General features: G+C 47.1%; 1 long non-coding RNA gene across 1 annotated transcript; it reads left to right on the forward strand.

Moving 5' to 3' along the window:
- The first annotated feature begins 1,958 nt into the window (after positions 1 to 1,958).
- LOC127918415 (uncharacterized) lies at positions 1,959 to 4,185 on the forward strand. Its single transcript, XR_008099932.1, has 3 exons — positions 1,959 to 1,983; positions 2,020 to 2,104; positions 4,145 to 4,185. It is a non-coding gene; the product is annotated as an uncharacterized LOC127918415 (long non-coding RNA).
- Positions 4,186 to 7,449: the final 3,264 nt, after the last annotated feature.

Here is a 7,449-nt window from a genome sequence, read left to right on the forward strand (position 1 = left end):
CCCAACATCGGCAGATGAGGTGGATTAGATGAGGTGGATTGAGACTCAGCCCAACATCGGCAGATGAGGTGGATTGAGACTCGGCCCAACATCGGCAGATGAGGTGAATTAGATGAGGTGGATTGAGACTCAGCCCAACATCGGCAGATGAGGTGGATTGAGACTCAGCCCAACATCGGCAGATGAGGTGGATTGAGACTCAACCCCAACATCGGCAGATGAGGTGAATTAGATGAGGTGGATTGAGACTCGGCCCAACATCGGCAGATGAGGTGAATTAGATGAGGTGGATTGAGACTCAGCCCAACATCGGCAGATGAGGTGGATTGAGACTCAACCCCAACATCGGCAGATGAGGTGAATTAGATGAGGTGGATTGAGACTCGGCCCAACATCGGCAGATGAGGTGAATTAGATGAGGTGGATTGAGACTCAGCCCAACATCGGCAGATGAGGTGGATTGAGACTCAGCCCAACATCGGCAGATGAGGTGGATTGAGACTCAGCCCAACATCGGCAGATGAGGTGAATTAGATGAGGTGGATTGAGACTCAACCCCAACATCGGCAGATGAGGTGGATTGAGACTCAACCCCAACATCGGCAGATGAGGTGGATTAGATGAGGTGGATTGAGACTCGGCCCAACATCGGCAGATGAGGTGGATTGAGACTCAACCCCAACATTGGCAGATGAGGTGGATTAGATGAGGTGGATTGAGACTCAGCCCAACATCGGCAGATGAGGTGGATTGAGACTCGGCCCAACATCGGCAGATGAGGTGGATTAGATGAGGTGGATTGAGACTCGGCCCAACATCGGCAGATGAGGTGGATTAGATGAGGTGGATTGAGACTCGGCCCAACATCGGCAGATGAGGTGGATTAGATGAGGTGGATTGAGACTCAGCCCAACATCGGCAGATGAGGTGGATTAGATGAGGTGGATTGAGACTGGGCCCAACATCGGCAGATGAGGTGGATTAGATGAGGTGGATTGAGACTCAGCCCAACATCGGCAGATGAGGTGGATTAGATGAGGTGGAAACCCCAACATTGGCAGATGAGGTGGATTAGATGAGGTGGAAACCCCAACATTGGCAGATGAGGTGGATTAGATGAGGTGGATTGAGACTCAGCCCAACATCGGCAGATGCGGTGGATTGAGACTCGGCCCAACATCGGCAGATGAGGTGGATTAGATGAGGTGGATTGAGACTCAGCCCAACATCGGCAGATGAGGTGGATTGAGACTCAGCCCCAACATCGGCAGATGAGGTGGATTGAGACTCAGCCCCAACATCGGCAGATGAGGTGGATTGAGACTCGGCCCAACATCGGCAGATGAGGTGGATTAGATGAGGTGGATTGAGACTCAGCCCAACATCGGCAGATGAGGTGGATTAGATGAGGTGGATTGAGACTCGGAGGTGGATTAGATGAGGTGGATTGAGACTCGGCCCAACATCGGCAGATGAGGTGGATTGAGACTCAGCCCAACATCGGCAGATGAGGTGGATTGAGACTCGGCCCAACATCGGCAGATGAGGTGAATTAGATGAGGTGGATTGAGACTCAGCCCAACATCGGCAGATGAGGTGGATTGAGACTCAGCCCAACATCGGCAGATGAGGTGGATTGAGACTCAACCCCAACATCGGCAGATGAGGTGAATTAGATGAGGTGGATTGAGACTCGGCCCAACATCGGCAGATGAGGTGAATTAGATGAGGTGGATTGAGACTCAGCCCAACATCGGCAGATGAGGTGGATTGAGACTCAACCCCAACATCGGCAGATGAGGTGAATTAGATGAGGTGGATTGAGACTCGGCCCAACATCGGCAGATGAGGTGAATTAGATGAGGTGGATTGAGACTCAGCCCAACATCGGCAGATGAGGTGGATTGAGACTCAGCCCAACATCGGCAGATGAGGTGGATTGAGACTCAGCCCAACATCGGCAGATGAGGTGAATTAGATGAGGTGGATTGAGACTCAACCCCAACATCGGCAGATGAGGTGGATTGAGACTCAACCCCAACATCGGCAGATGAGGTGGATTAGATGAGGTGGATTGAGACTCGGCCCAACATCGGCAGATGAGGTGGATTGAGACTCAACCCCAACATTGGCAGATGAGGTGGATTAGATGAGGTGGATTGAGACTCAGCCCAACATCGGCAGATGAGGTGGATTGAGACTCGGCCCAACATCGGCAGATGAGGTGGATTAGATGAGGTGGATTGAGACTCGGCCCAACATCGGCAGATGAGGTGGATTAGATGAGGTGGATTGAGACTCGGCCCAACATCGGCAGATGAGGTGGATTAGATGAGGTGGATTGAGACTCAGCCCAACATCGGCAGATGAGGTGGATTAGATGAGGTGGATTGAGAGACATCAGATGAGGTGGATTAGATGAGGTGGATTGAGACTCAGCCCAACATCGGCAGATGAGGTGGATTAGATGAGGTGGAAACCCCAACATTGGCAGATGAGGTGGATTAGATGAGGTGAAACCCCAACATTGGCAGATGAGGTGGATTAGATGAGGTGGATTGAGACTCAGCCCAACATAGGCGGTGGATTGAGACTCGGCCCAACATCGGCAGATGAGGTGGATTAGATGAGGTGGATTGAGACTCAGCCCAACATCCCAGCAGATGAGGTGGATTGAGACTCAGCCCAACATCGGCAGATGAGGTGGATTGAGACTCAGACATCGGCAGATGAGGTAGTTGAGACTCGGCCCAACATCGGCAGATGAGGTGGATTAGATGAGGTGGATTGAGACTCAGCCCAACATCGGCAGATGAGGTGGATTAGATGGTGGATTGAGACTCGGCCCAACATCGGCAGAGGTGGATTGAGACTCAGCCCAACATCGGCAGATGAGGTGGATTGAGACTCAGCCCAGCATCGGCAGATGAGGTGGATTGAGACTCGGCCCAACATCGGCAGATGAGATTAGATGAGGAGTTGAGACTCAGCCCAACATCGGCAGATGAGGTGGATTGAGACTCAGCCCAACATCGGCAGATGAGGTGGATTGAGACTCAACCCCAACATCGGCAGATGGTGAATTAGATGGTGGATTGAGACTCGGCCCAACATCGGCAGATGAGGTGGATTGAGACTCAGCCCAACATCGGCAGATGAGGTGGATTGAGACTCAGCCCAACATCGGCAGATGAGGTGGATTGAGACTCAGCCCAACATCGGCAGATGAGGTGGATTGAGACTCAGCCCAACATCGGCAGATGAGGTGGATTGAGACTCAGCCCAACATCGGCAGATGAGGTGGATTGAGACTCAGCCCAACATCGGCAGATGAGGTGGATTGAGACTCAGCCCAACATCGGCAGATGAGGTGGATTGAGACTCGGCCCAACATCGGCAGATGAGGTGGATTGAGACTCAGCCCAACATCGGCAGATGAGGTGGATTAGATGAGGTGGATTGAGACTCAGCCCAACATCGGCAGATGAGGTGGATTGAGACTCAGCCCAACATCGGCAGATGAGGTGGATTAGATGAGGTGGATTGAGACTCCCCAACATCGGCAGATGAGAGATCAGCCCAACATCGGCAGATGAGGTGGATTAGATGAGGTGGATTGAGACAGATGAGTAGTGGATCGGCCCAACATCGGCAGATGAGGTGGATTAGATGAGGTGGATTGAGACTCAGCCCAACATCGGCTTGAATGAGGTGGATTAGATGAGGTGGATGAGACTCGGCCCAACATCGGCAGATGAGGTGGATTAGATTGAGACTGGGCCCAACATCGGCAGATGAGGTGGATTAGATGAGGTGGATTGAGACTCAGCCCAACATCGGCAGATGAGGTGGATTAGATGAGGTGGATTGAGACTCAGCCCAACATGGCAGATGAGGTGGATTAGATGAGGTGGAAACCCCAACATTGGCAGATGAGGTGGATTAGATGAGGTGGAAACCCCAACATTGGCAGATGAGGTGGATTAGATGAGGATTGAGACTCAGCCCAACATCGGCAGATGCGGTGGATTGAGACTCGGCCCAACATCGGCAGATGAGGTGGATTAGATGAGGTGGATTGAGACTCAGCCCAACATCGGCAGATGAGGTGGATTGAGACTCAGCCCCAACGTCGGCAGATGAGGTGGATTGAGACTCAGCCCCAACATCGGCAGATGAGGTGGATTGAGACTCGGCCCAACATCGGCAGATGAGGTGGATTAGATGAGGTGGATTGAGACTCAGCCCAACATCGGCAGATGAGGTGGATTAGATGAGGTGGATTGAGACTCGGCCCAACATCGGCAGATGAGGTGGATTAGATGAGGTGGATTGAGACTCAGCCCAACATCGGCAGATGAGGTGGATTAGATGAGGTGGATTGAGACTCAGCCCAACATCGGCAGATGAGGTGGATTGAGACTCAACCCCAACATCGGCAGATGAGGTGAATTAGATGAGGTGGATTGAGATTCGGCCCATGTTGCGTCCCAAACTGACGGATTCTGATGGGGATTCTTTATTATTATATTACTTAGATTTATGGGTCAAAGTACTATTAAGGATTTTAAATAACCTCTGTGGTCATTTTTTTGTAAATACATTTCATCCAGATCAAAATGATCCTTCATTGTCTTGATTCTGTCCTCTTCATCATTTGAAGTAAGACATGAGATGATTTTCGCTCATCTCTTTCTGAGCAAAGCAGTACAGAAAGAGATATTCACATGTTTACAAATGTTGTGAAAAATCTAACAGGAAGCATTTGATCCATTAACGTTTTGTTGGCCGTCCCCGTCTCCTTGTAGCTTTAACGATTCCTACAGTACAGAACTATTAAAGTGTAGAACTTCAGTAAATGCCCCTTTAAAACCACACATCGGTTCAACAACTGCAGAGTTTGTACCCCTGTGTTTAAGATATTACTCACTGTTGTTAATCAGATCTCCTGTCTCCTCTTCTTCCTCCTCCAATGTGACAGTAATCTCCCCCACTTCCTTCATTCCAAAAATGTCTTCCTCTTCTTTCACTGTGACAGTCATCTCCCCCTCCTCCTCATCTTCATCTTCTTCTTTTACTGTAACATCCTCCTCTTCTTTCACTGAAACGTCTTTCTGTTCTACTTTTACTGTGACATCCTCTTCTTCCTTCTCCTCTTTCACGACAATGTTCAGCCCCAGAGTTTCTTTCTCCGTCCAGCAGATCCCCTCTTTAGAAGTGGGGGAGTCGTTTCGTGAGCTCATGGTTGGGATGTTAGCTAGATAGCTAGTTAGCATTAGTGACTAGACTAGCACTACTTCTAATTTACTCAGCCAGTTAGCTAACAACAACGTAAATATTATATTAAATTGGGTAACTAACTAGTAGATACGACAATTGTGTTTAAAACACCGTGGCTAATATACACCGAAAGCGTTTAAAGAGCTTGAATGTTTTCGCTTATGATGGCTAACAGCTACGGAGGTGAATAACTCGACGTTGTTGTAGAAGCGTCCCGTCCATTAGATTATACGTCACACTGGCAGCATTGCCTGAAAAAAGGCACATCGCCATCTGCTGGGTGGGAGGGTAACAGTCAAGGGAAATGTTTATTTTATTTTAAGACAAAAAGTAGGTTTTCATTTATTTCATTATATATATATAAGCAGTCCAAACTGCTCCTACATGGTGTAACAATACATCATGTAGATGTATATAATGAACAGACTAGGTCTATACTGCTCCTACATGGTGTAACAATATATCATGTATATAATGAACAGACTAGGTCTATACTGCTCCTACATGGTGTAACAATACATCATGTAGATGTATATAATGAACAGACTAGGTCTATACTGCTCCTACATGGTGTAACAATACATCATGTAGATGTAGAGTTGAAGTCGGAAGTTTACATACACCTTAGCCAAATACATTTATACTCAATTTTTCAAAATTCCTGACATTTAATCCTAGTAAAAATCCCCTGTATTGGGTCAGTTAGGATCACACATCATTTTAAGAATGTGAAATGTCGGAATAATAGTAGAGATAATTATTTATTTCAGCTTTTATTTCTTTCATTACATTCCCAGTGGGTCAGAAGTTTACATTACACTTAATTAGTATTTGGTAGCATTGCCTTTAAATTGTTTAACTTGGGTCAAACATTTCGGGTAGCCTTCCATAGGCTTCCCACAATAAGCTGGGTGAATTTTGACCCATTCCTCCTAACAGAGGTCGTGTAAGTAAGTCAGGTTTGTAAGGCCTCCTTGCTCGCACACGCTTTTTCAGTTCTGCCAACAAATGTTCTATGGGATTGAGGTCAGGTCTTTGTGATGGCTTCTCCAGTACCTTGACTTTGTTGTCCTTAAGCCATTTTGCCACAACTTTGGAAGTATGCTTGGGGTCATTGTCCATTTGGAAGACCCATTTGAGACCAAGCTTTAACTTCCTGACTGATGTCTTGAGATGTTGCTTTAATATATCCACAAAATGTTCCTGCCTCATGATGCCATCTATTTTGTGAAGTGCACCAGTCCCTCCTGCAGCAAAGCACCCCCACAACATGATACTGCCAACCCCGTGCTTCATGGTTGGGATAGAGTAAAACGTCAATATGGGACTCGATATAGGACTCGTTTTACTGTGGAAATAGATACTTGTGTACCGGTTTCCTCCAGCATCTTCACAACGTCCTTTGCTGTTGTTCAGGGATTGATTTCCACTTATCGCACCAAAGTACATTAATCTCTAGGAGACAGAACACATCTCATTCCTGAGCGGTATGACGGCTGCGTGGTCCCATGGTGTTTATACTTGCGTACTATTGTTTGTACAGATGAACGTGGTACCTTCAGGCGTTTGGAAATTGCTCCCAAGGATGAACCAGACTTGTGGACATCTACAATTTTTTTCTGATGTCTTGGCTGATTTCTTTTGAGAGTCACTGATTTTTGAAGGTAGACCTTGAAATACATCCACAGGTACACCTCCAATTGACACAAATTATGTCAGTTAGCCTATCAGAAGCTTCTGAAGCCATGACATCATTTTGGAATTTTTCAAGCTGTTTCAATGCACAGTCAGCTTTGTGTCTGACCCACTGGAATTGTTTTGGAATTTTTCAAGCTGTTTAAATGCACAGTCAGCTTTGTGTCTGACCCACTGGAATTGTTTTGGAATTTTTCAAGCTGTTTAAATGCACAGTCAGCTTTGTGTCTGACCCACTGGATTTGTTTTGGAATTTTTCAAGCTGTTTCAATGCACAGTCAGCTTTGTGTCTGACCCACTGGAATTGTCACACAGTGAATTATAAGTGACATAATATGTCGGGAAACAATTGTTGTAAAAAATGACTTGTGTCACACAAGCACAAAGTAGATGTCCTAACCGACCTCCCAAAACTAGAGTTTGTTAAACAATACATTTGTGGAGCGGTTGAAAAAATGAGTTTCAATGACTCCA

This window comes from Oncorhynchus keta, unplaced genomic scaffold (assembly GCF_023373465.1).
Source record: "Oncorhynchus keta strain PuntledgeMale-10-30-2019 unplaced genomic scaffold, Oket_V2 Un_contig_14132_pilon_pilon, whole genome shotgun sequence".
NCBI classification, from domain to species: domain Eukaryota; kingdom Metazoa; phylum Chordata; class Actinopteri; order Salmoniformes; family Salmonidae; genus Oncorhynchus; species Oncorhynchus keta.